Raw genomic sequence first — 23,848 nt, forward strand, 5'->3', positions numbered from 1 at the left:
GCAGCGCTCTGGAGTTCTTGAGTTCTTTCATTCTGTGGCAGTCTGCCGTGCCAGCTCCATCTGAGCCTGTTCTGCTAATCGACGTTTGGCTGGCGAGGGGAGCAAAGCGATCGGCTGACAAGGTGACTAATGACTGCGATGCCCAACACATGTCGGCGACGGGGTGCATGCGATTAAATCCATGCGGCATGCAAAAGGTGCAGAGCACTGGTGCTCTGAGCACTGCCTCTGCCCAGACTGCCGTGCAGAATCCCTGCGGTATCTGACATAGTCGGCTCTCGTGCTGCACAATCTGGATAGGCCTGGATGGAGTGGACGTGGAGAGGATGTTTCTACTAGTGGGAGAGTCTAGGACCAGAGGCCACACAGCCTCAGAATAGAAGGATGTACCTTTAGAAAGGAGATGAGGAGGAATTTCTTTAGTCAGAGGGCTTCGAAGCTGTGGAATTCATTGCAACAGACCAAGTTATTGGTTGTTTTTTTAAATTGAGATTGACGGGTTCTTGTTTAGTACGGGTGAGAGGGAGAGATAGATCTGCCATGATTGAATGGCGGAGTTGACTTAGAGTCATAGAGTGATACAGTGTGGAAACAGGCCCTTCAGCCCAACTTGCCCACACCGGCCAACAATGTCCCAGCCACACTAGTCCCACTTGCCTGCGCTTGGTCCCTATCCCTCCAAGCCTGCCCTATCTATGTCCCTGTCGAACTCTTTCGTAAACGATGGGCCGAATGGCCCAACTCTGCTCCTATAACTTATGAACATATGAAGTACGGCCAGTGACGCAATGTTAGCAGAGTGCACGCAGGTGCAAGTGACGATTGTTCTGAGACAAGGGAGTAAGGACACCATGTTTGATCTATCTTTCCCTCTCAAACCCATTCTCCTGTCTTCTCCCCATAACCCCTGACAGCCGTATTAAAATGTGTGCTGCCTCAGCGACTGAAGGTGTAAAATATATTGAATCACCACTTTTTAAAATTTAGTTTGGAGAGACAGCGCAGAAACAGGCCCTTCGGCCCACCGAGTCAACACCGACCAGCGATCCCCACACACTTACACTATTCTACACACACTAGGGACAATTTACATTTATACCAGGCCAATTAACCTACAAATCTGTGCATCTTCAAAGTGTGGGAGGAAAATTGAGGCCCTGGGGAAAACACACGCAGGTCACAGGGAGAAACTTTGTATGGACAACACCTGTAGTCAGGATTGAACCTGGGTCTCAGGCGCTGTAAGGCAGCAACTTTACCACATGTACCACCCTTTGCACCACTGTGCCGTCCTTTGATATCATTGACAAACTTCTGAGGACTTTACAATTACTGTTGCTGTGACAATGCATCAGATATAATTGGCGTTACGCTATCGGTGAGGGGAATAGGGTTAAATATGCTGAAGGCACAAGTAATAAAAGCTGCCTTCAAGGGAACCGTGAATGAAGAAATTAGTGGTTGTGATCCTTTGGGGAATTTAGTGAGATAGATGAAATAATGGTTGCAATTAGAATCAGGGCCTTAGTTGACTCAAAAATCAATGCCCGCGGCAACTAATATAACAGCAATCGTTCTTTATTTTTCTTTAGCTGCAGGGATTGACTTTCCAGACTCCAGGAAGAGTTTACAAGAAGCTTGTTCAAAGCTTCACCTTGGCATTAAGGGAGTGAGTTATACTTTGTACCATCGGCTTGGCAGCTACATTTGTTCCTTTCAAAATGGGGTCAAACTACCTATTATATCCAAGTTAGATACAAAATGCTGGAGTAACTCAGCGGGACAGGCAGCATCTCCGGAGAGAAGGAATGGGTCGAGACCCTTCTTCGGTCACAATTACATCCAAGTTTTGGCCAAAGGGAATAAAAACAGGTAAAATGTTGAAAATACTTCGAGGCAATATCTGTGGAAAGAGAAATAGCATCTGTGGAACGGTCCGGATAGAGTGGATGTGGGGAGGATGATTCCACAATTGGGAGAGTCTGGGACTGGAGGCCGTAGAATAAAAGGGCTTGCCTTTAGAAAGGAATCCAGGATAAATGTTCTTCGTCACAGGGTGGTGAATCTGTGGGATTAATTACCACAGAGGCTGTGGAGGTCGTCAGTGAATATTTTTAATGCGAAGATTGGGAGATTCTTGATTAGTACGGGTGTCAGGGGTTATGGGAAGAAGGCAGGAGAATGGGGTTAAGAGGGAAAGATAGATCAGCCATGATTGAATGGCAGAGTTGACTTTGTAGGTTAATTTTGCTCCTATAACCTATGAATGTATGAACTGATTAACATTTAAGCACTTCCCTCATCTGCTTCCTTATCTTCTGAGGTTTTCCAGCATCTTCTGCTTTATTTTAGATTTCAATAGATAATAGACAATAGGTGCAGGAGTAGGCCATTCGGCCCTTCGAGCCAGCACCGCCAGTCAATTTGATCATGGCTGATCATCCCCAATCAGTACCCCGTTCCTGCAATCTCCCCTTTTCCTAAATAAAGAGAAAATTTGGTCCAGGCCAGACGATGTTGTGTCACATTTCACCAACTGGCTGATAAATAGATAAATGACAACTAAGATAATGCAAAATAATTTGGGAAATAAATGAATGAAAACATGTCTAAGATTGAAAAGTGATGAGTAACAGTAGGGGCTGCACGATGGCTCAGCGGTAGAGTTGCTGCCTCAGAGTCCAGAGACCCGGGTCCGATCCTGACTATGGGATAGCATGCAACAAAGGATTTTCATACATCAGTACACGTGACAATAAACTAAACAAAACTAAAAACGAAACAAAACAAGTAACTGGAGCTGGCACTTCAGTGGAGTATTGATGGAGTGCTGTGCTTATGATGATGCAGTCTTTTACATCACATTGGCAGTTCTCACTTTGGAAACCAAATTTGCAGCTACCCAAGTTAATGTCCCTGAGTTAGCGGTTGTTTATAATCAATGCATTAAGGGCCTGTCCCACTATGGCGACCTTATTGGCGAGTTTAGGAGAGTCTAAGCTCGCAGCATGGACGACACATGGTCGTAGGTGGTCACAGGTAAGTCTCCTTCATGGTCGAGAGGAGTTCCCGCATAGTGGTTACTACTCGAGGCCTCAGTTTGGTTGCTGAACATTTGTCAACATGTTGAAAAATTGGTCGGCATGGAGAAAATTGATACTTTTGAACTCGTAGTGCAGTGGTAATGAGGTCGCCATGTCGTTGTAGGTAGTCGAGGTAGCCGTAGGTAATCTCCTTTGCTGACTGGGCATTTAAATTGGCTCACTGGCCCTTCTCCCCCCTTCTCCTCCCCCCCCTGCCCCCACTCTTTTGAAGGACACTGTGCTAGCCGTCTTTAACCTTCCTGTTCATCACGGGTATCACCTTGGCTTTGCACCGTGTGAATTTCAGACAGCGCTCCCCGCCTTTGCGATGTGTTTGTGCGTGTGTTCCACGCTGATGGTCGATCCAGCTCACGGTTTTTCAGGCGAGTACCCCCGAGCTTGAAGGTCGCAGACAGTTTGCTGAAAAGTCGCGTAAGTGGGACAGGCCCTTTAATGATCTCATCCACAACTTTCAGAGGTGAGAGCCCAAAAGTTCTCTCAAACTTTTGTGGGAACAGGTACTGTCTGACAAGCTTTGCAAGAAGCCTCAAGGTAATTTTATTGATCACATTGATTCAGTTCCAGAAGAGATGCATTCCCAAACAAGCCAATGCATAATTTTGAATGCTACAATTTGTTCACTCCTCAGGGTCCAATACTTAAGCTAGAGTTATACAACCAAAATAAATGGCAGAAAGGATGGCGTGGCCATAAAAGCAACAAGACACACAACTACATAAACAATTGACATAATTCATCCACCGCAGTGGCTCCTCCACATTCCTCACTGTGGTGGAAGGTAATAAAGGGCCTGTCCCACTTGAGTGTCATTTGCGTGTAATTTACTCGTGTTCATTTATACGTCACGATGCACGACGCATACGTCGTTCCGCGCACGTGATGCACGCATGGTACGCATTACGCGCGCATGGTGCGTGGTGACCTAGGCAGTGACGGTCGGTCGCGGGCAGCGCTCCAGGATTTTGTGATGTACAAAATCTTCGTGCGCCATCTGCGTGATGCGCAAATGTCGCCCAAGTGGGACAGGCCCTTTATCTTCTTTCCTCCTTTTCACCCGCGGTCGGGGGGGAGTCGAACCACCCGCAGTCGGGGCGATTGAAGCTCCCGCAGCTTGGAGCTCCATGTTGCTAAAGTCCGCAGGTCTCCCGCGGTTGGAGCTTCCGAGGTCGATCCCTGGCAAAGAGATGGCCAGCTCACGATGTTAAGTCTGCAGGCTCCTGTGGTAGGAGCTCCCGAGGTCTCAACAAGAGGCCGCAAGCTCCACGATGTTAGGCCGCAGTGCAGATGGAGATACGACATGGAAAAGGAGATTTAAAAAGTTTCCGCTCCCCACCCCTCCCCACCACCCCCCACATAACACAAACCTAAAGATAAAATAAAACATACATTTTACAACAAACTAAAACAACAGAAGGAAAAAGATGAGAGACTATTGGCGAGGCAGCCATCGTATGGCACCGCCTGGTGATATTTCCTGTGGGGATGGAAATCAAGGAGTATAATTTTAAGGTCATCAGGTCATAAATGATAGGAGCAAAATTAGGCCATTCGGCCCATCAAGTCTACTCCGCCATTTAATCATGGCAGATCTATCTCTCCCTCTCAACCCCATTCTCCTGCCTTCTACCCATAACCCCTGACACCTGTACTAATCAAAAATCTATCTATCTCTGCCTTAAAAATATCCACTGACTTGGCCTCCACAGCCGTCTGTGGCAAAGAATTCCGCAGATTCACCACCCTCTGACTAAAAAAGATCCTTCCCATCTCCTTCCTTGATTCTGAGGCTATGACATGTAGTCCAAGACTCTCCCACTAGTGGAAACATCCTCTCCACATCCACTCCATCCAAGCAATTCTCTGTAACGTTGACCTTCAGCCAGTGTGGAAAATGGACAAGTGTTCCTTGGTCCAAAGGGAGATAAAATTAAATTATATGGTTATTATTAACTTTTAGTTAAGAATAAATGGGAGAAATTACAATTGGTTACAGTTAGGTCTTGATTTGTGCATTAGCTGCCATGGTATCTTATTTATACAGCTGTTCAAGGCCCAGGAAAGGGAGTGGTTAAAGAGTAAATGATTGCAATTAAGATAATAATTTGGAAACTACTGCAATTTCGCATTTTCCAAATGAGATTCAACTCTTTTGAAATGTGACTAAAGCCATGAAGTCCAAGTTTACCTGTTGAAATTTCTTTCAGTAGAAGATGTTAGTGAGCCAATTGAGTTTTGTACTCTCTCGATCACTAATCCATTCCCCTTTGCTTTGTACATTGTACTTGAAGTTGAACCGATTGTATCTATGCATGGTATATCTGATCTGTCGGGATAACATGTAAAACAAAGCTTTTCACTGTGTCTCAGAACAGGTACTGGCTTTATCTTGCACTAATCTTTATTCCCTTATCTTGTATCTGAACACTGCGAATGGCACGATTGTAATCGTGGACTGTCTTTCCGCCGACTGGTTAAAGCCCTGTCCCACGGTATGAGGTCATTCAAGAGTTCTCCCCGAGTTTGCCCTGATTCGAACTCGGAGATTTACGGTTTTGGCCGCTCCTAGGTACTCGGGGCTCTCGTGGACATTTTTCAACATGTTGAAAAATGTTGAAAAATCTTCACGAGTCTTCCCGAGCTCACCTGCCGTTAGCGAGTCTTCCCGAGTACCTGCCATTAGCGTTACGAGCCGCTAAGAGATGTCCCCGAGCTCCGATGTACCCGCTACGTTCATTCTACGTGCTTACCACGAGTTTGATTTTTCTTAAAACTCGGGAGAGCTCTTGGAATGAACTCGTACCGTGGGACAGCACCATTAGAATGCAACAAATGATTTTCACCGTATCTCGGTACAAGTGACAATAAACGAAACTATACATAACAATACATGTGACACTAATGAACCTAAACCTAAATGAAGGATAACAGCTTTCAATTTTCCACACATAGACTGGGAAACACATTCTGTAAAAGGGCTGGATGTTTGGAGTTTGTAAAATGTCTGCAGGATAGTTTTTTGCAGCAATACATAGAGGTACCTACTAGAGAAGGGGCAGTGCTGGACCTCTTTGAGGAGATGCGAAAGGATTTAAAAGGAGTGAATTGGGACACTTTGTTTTATGGGAAGAATGCAGTAGAGAAATGGAGGACATTTAAAGGTGAAATTTTAAGAGTACAGAATCTTTATGTCCCTGTTCGGTTGAAAGGAAAGAGTAATAATTGGAAAGAGCCATGGTTTTCAAGGGAAATTGGACACTTGGTTCGGAAAAAGAGAGATCTCCAATAATTATAGGCAGCATGGAGTAAATGAGGTGCTTGAGGAGTATAAAGAATGTAAAAAGAATCTTAAGAAAGAAATTAGAAAAGCTAAAAGAAGATATGAGGTTGCTTTGGCAAGTAAGGTGAAAGTAAATCCAAAGGGTTTCTACAGCTATATTAATAGCAAAAGGATAACGAGGGATAAAATTGGTCCATTAGAGAGTCAGAGTGGACAGCTATCTGCAGAGCCAAAAGAGATGGGGGAAGATATTGAACAATTTATTTTCTTCGGTATTCACCAAGGAGAAGGATATTGAATTATGTGAGCTAAGGGAAACAAGTAGAGTAGCTATGGAAACTATGAGATTCAAAGAAGAGGAATTACTGACACTTTTGAAAAATATAAAAGTGGATAAGTCTCCAGGTCCGGACAGGATATTCCGTAGGACATTGAGGGAAGTTAGTGTAGAAATAACAGGGGCTATGACAGAAATATTTCAAATGCATTAGAAACGGGAATGGTGCCGGAGGATTGGCGTACTGCGCATGTTGTTCCATTGTTTAAAAGGGTTCTAAGAGTAAACCTAGCAATTATAGACCTGTTAGTTTGACGTCAGTGGTGGGAAAATTAATGGAAAGGATACTTAGAGATAATATATATAATCATCTGGATAAACAGGGTCTGATTAAGAACAGTCAACGTGGATTTGTGCCTGGAAGGTCATGTTTGACTAATCTTCTTGAATTTTACTAGGTTACTAGGGAAATTGATGAGGGTAAAGTGGTGGATGTTGTCCATATGGACTTCAGTAAGGCCTTTGACAAGGTTCCACATGGAAGGTTGGTTAAGAAGTTTCAATTATTGGGTATTAATAGTGGAGTAGCAAGATGGATTCAACAGTGGCTGAATGGGAGATACCAGAGAGTAATGGTGGATAACTGTTTGTCAGTTTGGAGGCCGGTGACTAGTGGGGTGCCTCAGGGATCTGTGTTGGGTCCACTGTTGTTTGTCATATACATCAATGATCTGGATGATGGTGTGGTAAATTGGATTAGTAAGTATGCAGATGATACTAAGATAGGTGGTGTTGTGGATAATGAAGTAGATTTTCAAAGTCTACAGAGAGATTTAGGACCTTTGGAAGAGTGGGCTGAAAGATGGCAGATGGAGTTTAATGCTAATAAGTGTGAGGTGCTACATCTTGACAGGACAAATCAAAATAGGATGTACATGGTAAATGGTAGCGAATTGAGGAATGCAGTTGAACAAAGGGATCTTGGAATAACTGCATAGTTCCCTGAAGTTGGAATCTCATGTAGATAGGGTGGTAAAGAAAGCTTTTGGTGTGTTGGCCTTTATAAATCAGAGCATTGAGCATAGAAGTTGTGATGTAATGTTAAAATTGTACAAGGCATTGTTGAGGCCAATTCTGGAATATGGTGTACAATTTTGGTCGCCTAATTATAGGAAGGATGTCAACAAAATAGAGAGAGTACAGAGGAAATTTACTAGAATGTTGCCTGGGTTTCAGCACCTAAGTTACAGAGAAAGGTTGAACAAGATAGTTCTTTACTCTTTGGAGCGCAGAAGGTTAAGGGGGGACTTGATAGAGGTCTTTAAAATGATGAGAGGGATAGACAGAGTTGATGTGGATAAGCTTTTTCTATTGAGAGTAGGGAAGATTCAAGCAAGAGGACATGATTTGAGAATTAAGGTGACAAAAGTTTAGGGGAAACATGAGGGGGAACTTCTTTACTCAGAGAGTGGTAGCTGTGTGGAATGAGCTTCCAGTGGAAGTGGTGAAGGCAGGTTCGTTTTTATCATTTAAAAATAAATTGGATAGGTATATGGACGGGAAAGGAATGTAGGGTTATGGTCTGAGTGCAGGTAGATGGGACTAGGTGAGAGTAAGTGTTCGGCGCAGACTAGAAGGGCCGAGTTGGCCTGTTTCCGTGCTGTAATTGTTATATGGTTATATGGTTATATCTGTGCCACCATGCTGCACAATAGCAAATGGAAATAATGCCAACTCTAAACGATGGCAATCAAAGCCTAAATCAGTTTGGTACGAATTGTGATTTAGTGTTGCCAAGGATCCAAATGTATAATTTTTAAAGGTTAATCAGAGGGTTAAATCCAAAGAGGCGAAACAGGTTAGATGTTGCAGGAAATTATTGATACCTCAGTCATAAATTAATTTAAAAAAATCTCAGGAGGACAAATGTGGAACGTAACAGAACCAAGAGGTTGTAGGCCATCAATCGAATAGCTCAATAAGATGATAAGAATGGAAAAGGGGGAAATGTAGTTCTTTTTAACTTTAGTTTTAGAGATACAGCGCAGAAACAGGCCCTTCGGCCCACCGAGTCCGCACCGACCAATGATCCCCGCACATTGACATTTCCCTACACACACAAGAGTGACAATTAGCAATTTACACTTATACCAGGCAATTAACCTACAAACCTGTACGTCTTCGGAGATGTGGGGGGGAAACTTAAAATCCCGGAGAAAACCCACGCAGGTCACAGGGAGAACGTACGAACTCCGTACAGACAGCACCCGTAGTCGGGATCGTACCCGGGTCTTGGGCGCTGCAAGCACTGTAAGGCAGCAACTCTACCGCTGCGCCACCGTGCCACCCATGCTTTAATAAGAAGTGACCAGGGGGAAGAGCAGAAGGCTCAGTAATGTTCAGAAGACTGATTTGAAGAGGAAAGAATCAAACGGGTAATATGTCGAGCTGCAGGCGTTAATACGACAAGGAGTTCCTCCAGTACAGTCAAAGCTGTGGGATTCACAGAGAAGATGAAAAAAAACTTAAAAATGACTCCTGTAGAGTTAGAACAGAGGATAAGCGGGGAATTATAAATATATTCAACGCATGCTTCCTACGAAGGACTCACTGGAGATGTTAACAATGTCATGCTTTCAACTAATTGAGAGACTCTAAGCAGATTTATGAAATTTGACATCGGGATGGAATTACAAACAAGTTTAAAAGCCCCAACCAATAAATCTGCGGCATGGTTTTATCACAAAGTACTCAGAGAGCTTTCAGATTAATTTTGCAAATGCTGTAAATTGCCTCAAAGGAATGATTCAATACTGGGGAGATCATGAATAATATTTTACTGCATTGAAAGGAAGGGGAGAAATCTAATCCCAGGAATCTTAAACCCATAAATCTTAGATCCCGAATTTAAAAATGAGCTGCAGATGCTGGAAATCTGAAACTAAAACAGGATTTCATGGAAAAAACATGGCCGGTTGGTTAACATCTGTGGAAAGCAGGTAACAGTCTGTAACCCGTTTTATAGGGAGGTAGAAATATTGAACAAGCTACCCAAGGAGATAGTTGTGCAGATTGATTGATTGAAAGATGCAGCATTGAAACAGGACATTCGGCCCACTGAGTCCATGCCAACCATTGATCAATGTTATCCCACTTTTGCATCAACCCCCTACACATTTGGGACAATCTGCAGAAGCCAATTAACCTACAAACTAACATGTCGTTGGGATGTGGGAGGAAACCGGAGCACACGGAGGAAACCCACATGGTCACAAGGAGAACGAGCAAACTGCACACGGCAGCACCCAATGTTAGGTTCAAACCCAATGTGAGGCTGCAGCTTTAGGCCTTAAGACCATAAGACATAGGTGCAGATATAGGTCATTCGGCCCATCAAGTCTGCTCCACCATTCCATCATGGCTGATCTATTTTTCCCGCTCCACCCCATTCTCCTGCCTTCTTCCCCTAATGTTTGATACCCATACTAATGAAGAGTCTATCAATTTCTGCTTTTAAAGTGCCCAAAGACTTGGCCTCCACAGCCATCACCATGAATTTGTAGCTGCACGTAAATGTTTGACCATGCAACTGCTGATATCATAGAGCCAAACAGTGTGGAAACAGTGTGGAATAAGATTGTTAAGGGTTTGAACATGCTAAAGGCAGGAAAGATGTTCCCGATGTTGGGGGAGTCCAGAACTAGGGGCCACAGATTAAGATTAAGAAGTAAGCCATTTAGAACGGAGACGAGGAAACACATTTTCTCACAGAGTGGTGAATCTGTGGAATTCGCTGCCTCAGAGGGCGTGGGAGGCAGGTTCTCTGGATGCTTTCAAGAGAGAGCTAGATAGGGCTTTTAAAAATAGCGGTCAGGGGATATGAGGAGATATGGGGGTACTGATAGGGGATGATCAGCCATGATCACATTGAATGGCGGTGCTGGCTCGAAGGGCTGAATGGCCTACTCCTGCACCTATTGTCTATTGTCTATTGTCTATTGCCCTGCAGCTCAACTTACTCACACCGATCAACATGTCCCATCTCCACTAATCTCACTTGCCTGCATTTGGCCCATTCCCCGATAAAAAAGTATCCTATCTATGTACCTGTCTAATTGCTTCTCAAACATTGCGATAGTCCCTGCTTCAACTACCTCCTCTGGCAGCTCGCTCCATATGCCCACCACCCTTTGTGTGAAAAAGCTACCCCTCAGATGCCGATAAAATAGTTCTCCCTTCACCTTAAATCCATGCCCTCTGGTTCTTGATTCCCCTAACAATAATACAAATTTATTTTCCTTTGGTAGTTCCTCAGGATCGAGGATAACATCCATTTCATTTCTGTGGTGACTTATGAGGCCTCAGTGGTAATTGCCACGCCACGGGTACCATGTAATCCCGTGCTACCTGCTCCATGGTCGAATAGTCGGCGACTAAACTGTCTCCTCCACCTGGTTTGCCAGGTGAGGAGGGGGCTGTGGACCCCCAGCAGGACCAAAAACAAGACCTGTCAAAGGGCGGCTGAGCTCTTAGCGAGCCAACGGCCATCCACACTTCAGTAGGTTGCGATCACTGTCATACATAGCGTTGTAAGGTACCGTGCCCTTGATGTTTTCAATGATGATGATGAGGATGAGTGGTAATTGGAGACTCTCAACCATAGACCATAATTGCAAACCATAGATGAGGCAAGAATTTGCCCCTCAGAGTGGCACTTGGTGATGTGATGCACTCCGGTTGCCACCGACACTGGTCTTCAAAGTGCTTCTGACACATGACCTTGATGATCCTAATACCATCTGGAAAGTTATCGCTTCACTTTGTGGGTTTATGGGCCTGATACTTCCAAGGACTTACGCAGATCATTAGGTTTAGGTGTATTATTGTCACAGATACTGAGGAAGTGCTTTGTTACACACACTATCCAAAACAGATCAGATGTACCGTATATAAATACAATCGGTTCAAACTCAAGTACAATAGATAGAGCAAAGGGAAGATGCAGCATGCAGAGTATAGTTCTATGCATTGTTGTGCATCAGTTCCGTAGACAATGTCTAATGGCCACAATGGGGTAGAGGTGAATCGGACAGTATCCTAGCTTATGGAAGGACCGTTCAGAAGCTTCGTAACAGGGGGGAAGAAGCTGTTTCTGGGTCTGGAGATTCCCATTTTCAAGCTTCCGAACAGGAGCAGGAAAAAAAAGAATGACCAGGATGGAACAAGTCTTTGGCTGCTTTATCCGAGGCAGCGTGAAGTGTAGATGGAGTCAATAGTGGGGAGTCTGGTCTGTGTGATGGATTGGTCTACATCTAAAACTCTCTGCAATTTCTTTGCGTTCTTGGGCAGAGCTTTTCCCAAACCAAGTTGTGATGCAACCTGACAGTATACCTTCCACGTTGCATCTGTGGAAGTTTGTAAGAGTCACTGCTGAATTTCCTCAGTCTCCTCAAGAAGTAGAGGTGTTCCAGAACAAGGGGTCACAGTTTAAGGATAAGGGGGAAAATCTTTTAGGACTGAGATGAGAAAAACATTTTTCACACAGAGAGTGGTGAATCTCTGGAACTCTTGCCACAGAAGGTAGTTGAGGCCAGTTCATTGGCTATATTTAAGAGGGAGTTAGATGTGGCCCTTGTGGCTAAAGGGATCAGGGGGTATGGAGAGAAGGCAGGTACAGGATACTGAGTTGGATGATCAGCCATGATCATATTGAATGGCGGTGCAGGCACGAAGTGCTGAATGACCTACTCCTGCACCTATTTTCTATGTTTCTATATTTCTATGTTGCTTTGCCTTCTTGGCTGTCAAATCAGTGTGCATGGTCCATGACATTTGATTGGGAATTTTGGTTTAGTTAAATATAGCTTAGAGATACAGCATGGAAACAGGCCCTTCGGCCCACCGAGTCTGCGACAACCACCGATCCCCGCACATTAACACTGCCCTACACACACTCTTGACAATTTACAATTTTACCGGAGACAATTAGCCTTCAAACCTGAACGCCTTTGGAGTGTGGGAGGAAGCTGGAGCTCCCAGAGAAAAGTGTAGGAAGGAACTGCAGATGCTGGTTTACACCGAAGATAGACACAAAATGCCGGAGTAACTCTGCCTGAAGAAGGGTTTTGACCCGAGACGTCACATATTTCTTCTCTCCACAGATGCTGCCTGTCCCACTGTTGCTCCAGCATTTTGTGACTAGCTCCAGGAGAAGACCCACACAGATCACGTACAAAGTCCGTCCAGACAAGCACCTGTGGTCATGATCAACCCGGGTCTCTGGCGCTGTGAGGCAGCAACTCTGCCTCTGTGCCACCGTGCCTCCCGAAGTAATGTTAATGCCAAGGAGCTTGAAGCTGTCAACCATTACATTTTAAAGCCCTGTCCCACGGTACGAGTTCATTCCAAGAGTTCTCCCGAGTTTGCCCTGATTCGAACTCGGAGATTTACGGTAATGGCCGCTCGTCGGTACTCGGGGCTCTCGTGGACGTTTTTCAACACGATTAAAAATCTTCACGAGTCTTCCCGAGCATACCCGCCGTTAGCGAGTCTTCCCGAGTACCTGCCGTTAGCGTTACGAGCCGCTAAGAGACGTCCCCGAGCTCCGACGTACCCGCTACGTTCATTCTCCGTGCTTACCACGAGTTTGATTTGTTTTAAACTCGGGAGAGCTCTTGGAATGAACTCGTACCGTGGGACAGGGCTTTTAATCACAAAAACACAGCAACAAAATTTAAAAGAGCACAATTGGGCATCACCTTGTATGGATGACGATGTCGAAAGTAGATAATGGGGGAAAAAAACGATGTCGTAATTTTGAAACCTCCACTGGTGAAAATCTTCATGTAGAGCTGCTTCTCGAGAGCAATTCACAGGTTAAGTCTGAAAATAGACAAGATGCGGCCAAACGGAAAGCAGCAGTGAGAACTCGTGAGAGGCATGATACATGTGCCACAGGGGATTATTGGTTCACACACTGTTTTTCCATGTACTCGCATGTGATTCATAGATTCATTTGCCAAATCAACCATGTAAGAATTTTTAGATGGACACAAAATGCTGGTGTGGCTACGCTTGGCCAAGGCCGGCCCTGCAACGTCGCCAGGACAACAGACCTTCATGGTCAGATCAAGATCCCTGCACTTACAACAACTGGGACTTGAAAATGGCGCCTAACTGGCGACTCTATATACTGTCTCAGTGTACTACTTCTGTACACTTGAACTGTATCTGAGATGCTTACCTAATATGTATCTAAGTGCTTATGTGTGGTGATACTTATACTGAACTTAGTTTAGAGTTTAGTTTAGAGATACAGTGCGGAAACAGGCCCTTCGGCCCACCGGGTCCAGGCCGACCAGGAGGGGGAGGGAGGAGGGGATCGGGGGAAACTTTTTTTTTTCAAGTTCCCAAAGATGTGATCAATTTTTCGGATCACATTCTCCGGGCTCTGCGGCCTACCATCGCTGCAGCTGGAGGCCTCCTCGGACTGTCGTGATCCCCACCGCCGGGCGCGGACTTAACATCAGAGCAGATCCCTTGCCTGGGATCACTCCCACCGTGGCCTGCGGACTTACCATCAAGGGCTTGCAGTCTCGGAAGAGGCTAGTCGGGAGCTCCAATGCCGCAGAAGGTTCGACCAGCCCCGAAGCGAGGTTCGATCACCCGGCGCGGGGGAGCTGACATCCCCCCGATGCAGGAGCTGAATGCCTCGATGCGGAGGGCACGAACGCCGCTGGCTACGGGAGTCAAGATCATCCCATCAACAGAGGGCTCGAGGCCCCCGACCGAGGAAGAATTAAGGGAAGGACTTGAACTTTATTTCACCTTCCATCACAGTGAGGAGTGTGTAGGAGTCACTGTGGTGGATGTTCATGTTAAAATGTGTTTTTGAGTGTTGCTTTTAATTGTATGACTGACCTGGCCAGTGAAATTCCTCGTATGTTGCAAAACATACTTGGCGAATAAAACCTGATTCTGATTCTGATTCCCAAGCCAATTAACCTACAAACCTGTACGTCTTTGGAGTGTGGGAGGAAACCGAAGATCTTGGAGAAAACCCATGCAGGTCACGGGGAGAACGTACAAACTCCGTACAGACAGCACCCGTAGTCGGGATCGAACCCATATACTGTATACAAAGATGGATTTCACTGTACCTCGGGACATGTGGCAAATAAACACCATACCATTAACGGGTCAGGCAGCATCTCTGGAAAACAATAATAGGTTTTACTGAAGATGGGTTCTGACATGAAATGTCACCTTGTAGCGAGTCCAAACTTTATTAGGTGAGATACGTTTAACATACATGTGCGCTTGGGACTCCCTAACATATGGGGGATTACGGGGGAACTTCTTTACTCAGAGAGTGGTAGCTGTGTGGAATGAGCTTCCAGTGAAGGTGGTGGAGGCAGGTTCGTTTTTATCATTTAAAAATAAATTGGATAGTTATATGGATGGGAAAGGAATGGAGGGTTATGGTCTGAGCGCAGGTATATGGGACTAGGGGAGATTATGTGTTCGGCACGGACTAGAAGGGTCGAGATGGCCTGTTTCCGTGCTGTAATTGTTATATGGTTATATGGTTATATGATATGAGTCAACGGGCAGCTGAGCTCGAGTCAACACCCTCGCTCAGCAGCAGCAGCAGCAATGACTCTTATGTTAGGGAGTCCCAAACGCACATGTATGTTAAACTTATTTCACCTAATAAAGTAACCGTTTGATCACGAAATTTGGACTCGCTACAAGGTGACGTTTCGTGTCAGAACCCATCTTCATTAAAAGTAGAGGTGGGGGGAGAACTGGAGGCAAGAAGCAGCAGAATGAATCAGGGCCAGCTTCAGTCTGAAGAAGGGTTCCGTCCCGAAGCGTCACCCATTCCTTTTCTCCATAGATGCTGTCTGACCCACTGAGTTACTCCAGCATTTTGTGTCTATATTCTGCAAAAACCAGCATCTGCAGTTTCTTCCTACACATAAGATTTTTAGATGATGGTCTTTTCATGAGGTGAAACCAGGCAGTGTTCTGGGAAAGGAGTTAGATAATGTCTCGAATCATAGTCATTCAGCTTGGATTCTGGCCCTTCGGCCCAGCATCTTCATGCTGAACAAGATGCTCCTTCTAAGCTAGTTCCCCCTGCTTGGGTTTGGCCCCCAACCTTTCCCATTGATGTACCTGTCCAAATGTCTTTTGAATGCTGTAATATTACCTGCCTCAGCTGCCTCCTCTGGCCTCCATGACCAACCAGCCTCTGAGTGAAAAAGTTGCACCTCAGGTGTATTTTAAATCTTTCTCCACTCTTCTTAAACATATGCCCTCGAATTGTTAACTCCTCTTCCCATGATATAGAGATAGGTAGAATGGGAGATGATTAATATGATCATAGAGTTTTTGAAGTTTCCTACTGCCTGGAAAGATCATAGGTTCAAAATGAATGGAAACATTTGGCCATCATTGCACTTCTTATTCTAAAGTGACCATTGTGCAAACACATGTGTAAAATTTTGATTGGGGTTCGCATTTGCTCTTCGACAGAAAATGCTCCACTTAAGACATAGGAGTGGAATTAGGCCATTCGTTCCATCAAGTCTGCTCTGCTATTCGATCGTGGTTGATCAATTTCCCCTCTCAACCCCATTCTCCTGCCTTCTCCCTATAACCCTTGACACTCATACAAGAATCGATCAATCTCTGCTTTAAAAATATCCATTGAGTTGGCCTCAACCACTGTCTGTGGCAATGAGTTCCACAGATTCACCACTCTCTGACTAGAGAAATTCCTCTTCAATTCTAAAGGTACGTCCTTTTGTTCTGAGGCTGTGCCCTCTGGTCCTGGACTCTTCCACAACTGGAAACATCCTCTCCACATCCATTCTATCCAGGCCTTTCAATATTTGGTTGGTTTCAATGAGATCCCCCCTCACCCTTCTAGACTACAACAAACACAGGCCCAGAGCCTAACTGGCCACATTACCTGCAAATTATGTTTTTTCCTGAATTTCCTTAGCATCCCCTTCACATGTGCTTCCTGTCCAGAAATGTAGGAAGATGAATATATAACCACCAGAAGTAAAAAATGGGATGAATAATGACTGTCTTTGATTATTTTAAATAGATTGACCTATTTGCTGCCAGGTTTCTCCAAAGGTGCTCTTGCATGCAATACGTTCTCATCTCATTCCCCTGAATTTTCACCCACAGCTGACCATAAATGAGTACACACCATCATAACTGCAGCACACTACTTGCTGAGGGTATGTCTTAATCACACACCCATGACATTGTTTTCATTGCAAATTTCCCAAGCCTGCCTTTATAATAGAAACACTTCATATAACCTTGTCAACGATAAATTGTTTATTTACAACTATAGTTTGTCCTTGGTCAGGGGGGATAAGTTTATTTTTTAGCTAGAGTTTGATAAACACAGCATGCAGGCAGGCCCTTCGGCCCATCAAGTCCATCCTAATTGTCCCGATCATCCATTCACACTGGTTCTGTGTTATCCCACTTTCTCATTCACTCCCCACACAGTAGGGGCAATTTTACAGAGGCCTACAGTTTTAGTTTTTAAGTGTTTCGTTTTAGAGATACAGCGCGGAAACAGGCCTTTAGGCCCACCAAGTCATCATCGACCAGTGATCCCCGCACACTAACATTATCCTCTACTCATTAAGGACAATTTATAATTTTATTACCAAAGCCAATTTACCTACAAACATGTACATCTTTGGAGTGTGGGAGGAAACCGGAGCACCCTGAGAAACCCCAAGCAGGTGACGGGGAGAACGTACAAACTCTGTACAGGCAGCACCCGTAGTCAGGATCGACCCCGGGTCCCTGGCGCTGTGAGGCAGTAACTACATCACCACGTCATTGTTCTACCCAAAAAGCCTACAAACGTGCACGTCATTGGGATGTGGGAGGAAACCTGAGCACCTGCAGAAAACCCACCCGGTCACAGGGAGAACATACAAACTCCACACAGACAGCATCCGAGCTCAGGATTGAACTTGGGTTTCTAGCGCCGTGAGGCAGCAGCTCCGGCTGTGCCATTTGCCATCCATGGGGTCAAAAGCAGCAGACGCACCTCATCTATGAAATCAATTCACCCAGAACTTGGATCCAAGCTTAGCCACCTGTAGTAGTAGTAGTAGTAGTAGTAGTAGTAGTAGTAGTAGTAGCAGTAGGCCTCCCTCGGTCATGACTGACCATTCATCCTAGTTGTTGGCTGCTTGCTCGAAAACTCAGCTAGAGCACCTGTATGGTGCGTGTTAATCATGACCCATCATGGATATATTTCGAAGTGATCATCTTTAACGCATGAACAAATCCCAGCATTATCAAGGAAACGTTACAAACAAAATTTGATGCTCAACCACCTCAGGTCAAAAGTATATTTTAAAATGTGCAAAACATAAAATAGTGAGAGGCAGAGATAGGCTACACAGTCAGAACCTTTCTCCCTGGGTGGAACTGTCAAGGGCTGTCAGAGGAGATGGTTGAGACAGGGACTATCACAATGTTTAAGAAACATTTAGGCAGGTACATGGATAGGACAGGTGTCGAGGGGTATGGGCCAAACGCAGGGCAAACTAGTGTTGATGGGACATGTTGGTCGGTATAGACAAGTTGAGCTGAAGGGCCTGTTTCCACACTGCATGATTCTCTGATGAGATGAGGAGAGCTTGAAGGTGGCAGGGGCAAAGTTAAAAGGAGGCAGGTTTTTTTGCAGAGAGCGTGGTGGGTGCCTGAAATGCGCTGCCAGTGGTGTTGAAATGATAGTGGCATTTAAGAGGCTATTAGTTAGGCGCGTGGATATGGGTAGAGGGATATAGATTATGAGGATGCAGAGGAGATTAGTTTAACATGGCATCGTATGTTCGGCACGGACATTGTGGGCTGAAGGGCCTGTTATTGTGCTGTATTGCTATATCAATGTTCTACAATCAAATAAGAAAGATTTTATGTTTGAGAAGGAACTGCAGATGCTGGAAAATCGAAGGTAGACAAAATTGCTGGAGAAATTCAGCGGGTGAGGCAGCATCTATGGAGCGAAGGAAATAGGCAAAGTTTCGGGCCGAAAACCTTACGACTGTCTTTGAGGAAGAGAGGGAACACAAAGTTTGGATGGAACAAGATGCTGGTTGCTAGTCCTTCGTACTTTCCAATTGCTTAGTCTTGATGTATTTTTGCTCAGTTTCCTCAGCAGTTTGAAACTGTTGTACAACTTTGATGGTCATTTTTGAAGTCTCAACATTGCTTTAGTACTGAATCAACTTCAGACTCGGGGTAGGCCATTTAGGACTGAGGTGAAGAACAATTTTTTCACCCAGAGAGTTGTGAATCTGTGGAATTCTCTGCCACAGAAGGCAGTGGAGGCCAATTCACTGGATGTTTTTAAGAGAGAGTTCGATTTAGTTCTCAGGGCTAACAGAATCAAGGGATATGGGGCGAAACAGGAATGGGGTACTGATTGTGGATGATCAGCCATGATCATATTGAATGGTGGTGCTGGCTCAAAGGGCCGAATGGCCTACTGCACCTAGTCATTCCGCTGGACAGACACAACAAGCTGGAGTAACTCAGCGGGACAGGCAGCATCTCTGAAGAGAAGACATGTGATGAAGAAAAAGAGAAGTGAATACGTTTCAAGTTGGGACGCCTCTTCAGACTAGTCAGGGGAAGGGGAAACGAGAGATATAGATGAAATAGATGACATAGATGAAGGATAGGCAAAAAAGTAATGAAGATAAATGAAACAGGCCATTGTTAGTTGTTTGTTGGGTGGAATGAGAAGCTGGTGCGACAGGGGTTTGGGAGGGATGGAGAGAGAGGGAATTATGGAGAGGGTCAGAACTGGACCAAGGGTTGAAATTTTTGATTGGAGAAAGGCTAACTTTGAGGAGATGCAAAATGATTTAAAAGGAGTGAATTGGGACATTTTGTTTTATGGGAAGGATGTAGTAGAGAAATGGAAGATATTTAAAGGTGACATTTTAAGAGTACAGAATCTTTATGTCCCTGTTCGGTTGAAAGGAAAGAATAATAATTGGAAAGAGCCATGGTTTTCAAGGGAAATTGGACACGGTTCGGAAAAAGAGAGAGATCTATAATAATTATAGGCAGCATGGAGTAAATAAGGTGCTTGAGGAGTGTAACAAATGTAAAAAGAATCTTAAGAAATAAATTAGAAAAGCTAAAAGAAGACATGAGGTTGCTTTGGAAGGTGAAAGTAAATCCAAAGGGTTTCTACAGCTATATTAATATAAAAGGATAACGAGGGATAAAATTGGTCCATTAGAGAGTCAGAGTGGACAGCTACCTGCAGAGCCAAAAGAGATGGGGGAGATATTGAACAATTTCTTTTCTTCGGTATTCACCAAGGAGAAGGATATTGAATTAAGTGAGGTAAGGGAAATAAGTAGCGCAGCTATGGAAACTATGAGGATCAAAGAAGAGTAAGTACTGACACTTTTGAAAAATATAAAAGTGGATAAGTCTTCAGGTCTTGACAGGATATTCCCTAGGACATTGAGGGAAGTTAGTGTAGAAATAGCAGGGGCTATGACAGAAATATTTCAAATGTCATTAGAAACGGGAATGGGTTACTTGAAGTAAGAGAAATCAATATTCATACCACAGGGCTGTATACCGCTGGGTTATTTAAATAACAATCCAGCCATTTTGTGCTTGCATGGATCGTGACTGGTTTGTTTTTAATGTTGGATTATTACTTTTTTTTTTAACTCCACAGCAACTTTGTCACTTTTAATCTCAGGTGCTCAGACTGTTATACCAGGCTTCAGATCACTAACCTGATAACTGGTGCACATCATCAATACAACAGGCAGAGAGGACAACTGACCATTTAATTCAGTAGAAGCAAGGAACTGCAGATGCTTGTTTACACAGAACAACACAAAGCGCTGGAGTAAGTCAGCGGGTCAGGTTGCATCTCTGGAGAACATGGATAGGTGACATCTCAGTTCGGGACTGAAGAAGTGTCCTAACCTGAAACATCACTTGTGCATGTTCTACAGGGATGCTGCCTGACCTGCTGAGTTACTGCAGCAATTTGTGCCATTTTGACCATTTAATATGTGCCTTTATTTTGACTCGATACATTGACCACATAAACCAAGGGCTGCCAGTCACCAATGTTTATCATGGAACATAGAACAGTAGAACACAGAAACAGGCCCTTCTGCTGACAATGTCTGTGCTGAATGCCAAGATAAACCAATCTCCTCTGCCTTCAAGTGATCCATGTTCTTCAATTGCTTGCTTATCTATGTGCCTTTCTAAAAGCATTTTGAATGCCACCAATGTTTCTGCCTCCACCACAAACCCTGGCAGCTCATTCCAGCCACTCACCACCACTATGTAAAAAACCTGCCACCGCTCATCTCCTTTAAACTTTTCCCTTCCCATCTTAAAGCTTTGCCCTCTCGTCTTTGATATTACCACCCTGGGTAAAAACGTTCTTTATTAGAAGTAGACATATTATAAAGTATAGTTGCATATATTAGTAAAAAAACTTTTCATATCAATCATACATTATTAAAATTTTCAATTGTCAATTACTTCTACTTCTAGTGTTTTTTTTTATATAGAAAAAGAGAGAAAGAGAGAGAAAAGTTACAAATATCAAAAAAAACAAAAAAGGTGGAATGGATTACTTATAATACGTCATTGGAGATAGGTTCGTAGATTATAAAGTGTGACTTTTCATCTAATCCTGAGTTCAAGTTTCAGTTGGGTTTTCGTGCCGGGCCAATCTATCCCGTCAGATAATTAATGAATGGAGCCCATATTTTATCAAAAAGTTCTTGTTTGTCCATTAAGACAAGTCTAATTCTTTCTAGATATAGGGTCTCCGACATTTCCACAATCCACATTTTAATTGTGGGGGTCGTAGGGCCTTTCCAAAATTTTAATATTAATTTTTTCCCGGTTATTATACTGTAGTCGAGGGTAAAAACGTTCTGACTGTCTACCTTATCTATGCCCCTCATCATTTTATATCCTGGAGTTTTCAGGAGTTAATAATTAGTTTCCCGAACAGTGCAACCCAACAGAAGACGTACAGGTTTGTAGGTTAATTGGCTTGGTATCATTGTAAATCGTCCCGAGTGTGTGTAGGATAGTGTTAGTGTGCGGGCATTGCTGGTCGCCGCGGGTTCGATGGGCCAAAGGGCCTGTTTCCGTGCTGTATCTCTAAACTAAACTAATCTAAACTAAAACATCACAGGCACATAAAAATTGGAAGGAGCTGCTCCTGTAGTTAGTCCTCCAGGAATATGTTCAATGAGAAGTGACAACCGCAAAGTTACTTCATTCCTTCCATGTTCAAGTTGATTTTGTAAAGGGCCTGTCCCACGAGCATGCGACCTGCATGCGGCAAGCGCGACCTAAAGGTCCAGTCCCACCAGCATGCGCCTGCATGCGGCAAGCGCGACCAAACCAGAAGCGGGGGCCGGGCGGAGGTCGAGTGAGTGACATGAAGTTCGAGCGAAGTCCGCGGGAAGTTCGCGCGTGATGTACGGCGTTGAGGCGGCTGCGGGCCGACAGACCGTTGCCGCGCGGAATTGTTAAACACGGTCAGTTTTTCGGAGCCCCGCGCGATGTCGGGACCAGCTCCGCACAACTCCATACGGCTCCGGCGATCGAAGTGGGACCGGCCCCGCGAGGCCGTACGGCTCAAGCGACCACGTTAGGTCGCGCTTGCCGCATGGAGTTGCTTATGTCACGCTTACCGCATGGAGTTGCATGCTCGTGGGACAGGCCCTTATTTCTCAAGTCACACTCTCCATGTCGCGATATTTTTGTTCGCTAGCTATTTTAAAATGTTTACAGATAGCTTATGGATATATTCCAGTGCTTTCAGCTGGTTCTAAGTTCTGGTGGTTTATGTTAATTCTAAGTAGTTCAGTTGTCACTTTTCTCGCTGTTTGGGACCAGTTGGGTTTAGAGTTACAGCGAACCCTGTGCCCAGCCCAATCCTACACATGAGGGACAATATACACATTTTGTTTAAGCCAAAGCCAATTAACCTACAAGCCTGCACGAGTGTGGAAGATAACTGGAGAACCCAGAGAAGACTCACGCAGGTCACGGGGAGAATGTACAAACTCTGCGCAGCCCCATGAACAGCATAGGTTGTCTCTGGGACCCCTCTTCACCTGCATGAGAGATGATAGTTGGGAGCTGCTAACTAACTCTCTGTCCAAGCTTAGCACATCATTGGCTGTTCTTATTCATTGCTGTTAATGGTCCAGAAAAGGTAAAATTGTAAATTGTCCTTAGTGTGTGTAGGATAGTGTGTAAGATAGTGTTAGTATGCGAGGACTGCTGGTCGGCATGGACTCGTTGGGCCGAAGGGCCTGTTTCCACGCTGTATAAACTAAACTAAACCAATATATAGCTATATTACTCCACTTTCTGCTGCTCATGTGTCTGCCAACTGTTCTTAAATGTAAATGTTGCTAGATTGTTTGTAAATCTTGAAACGTTATAATTGGCTCATTAGTTCACTAATGTGTAAAAACTGACAATTATTTTTGACTGGGAGGTGCTTTCTAGTATTTGTGCGATATATTTTTTTTTGTGTGTTTAGTACATTTCTCTTCAATGGACTTAAATCCTATAATCACTTATAATTGACATTAATTAATGTTCAGATCCATATTTGTTTAGTTTAGTTTAGAGAGGAAACATGGCCTTCAGCCCACCGAGACTGCGCCAACCAGCGATCTCCGTACATTAACACCATCTGACACAAGCGCACGGGACAATTTACACTTTTACCGACACTGATTAACCTGCGAACCTGTATGCCTTTGGAATGTGGGGAGAAACCGGAGCACTCAGAGAAAACCCACGCAGGTCACGGGGAGAACGCACAAACTCCGTACAGACAGCACCCGTAGTCAGGGTCGAACCTGGACCTGTGGCGCTGTAAGGCAGCAACTCTACCGCTGCGCCACCGTGCCACCTGTATTGTTGCTCATCTCTTTTTAATCTTAAACATATTTTCATTCATTAATTTCCTAAATTATTTTACATCTCCATTGTTGCCGTTCAGCATCTGTGATGATGTACATTGGAAGTTTTCTGCAGCTGAGGTGGTCCCAAAGGACAATCTTAACAAATGCACACCCCCATTTAATATGGACAACTTCG

General features: G+C 44.4%; 1 protein-coding gene across 2 annotated transcripts in view; it reads left to right on the top strand.

Moving 5' to 3' along the window:
- Positions 1-23,848, top strand: part of grik2 (glutamate ionotropic receptor kainate type subunit 2) — a 495,196-nt gene that overhangs the window by 57,618 nt on the left and 413,730 nt on the right. The gene's annotated exons all lie outside the window — the stretch shown is intronic.

This window comes from Amblyraja radiata, chromosome 5 (genome assembly GCF_010909765.2).
Source record: "Amblyraja radiata isolate CabotCenter1 chromosome 5, sAmbRad1.1.pri, whole genome shotgun sequence".
NCBI classification, from domain to species: Eukaryota; Metazoa; Chordata; class Chondrichthyes; order Rajiformes; family Rajidae; genus Amblyraja; species Amblyraja radiata.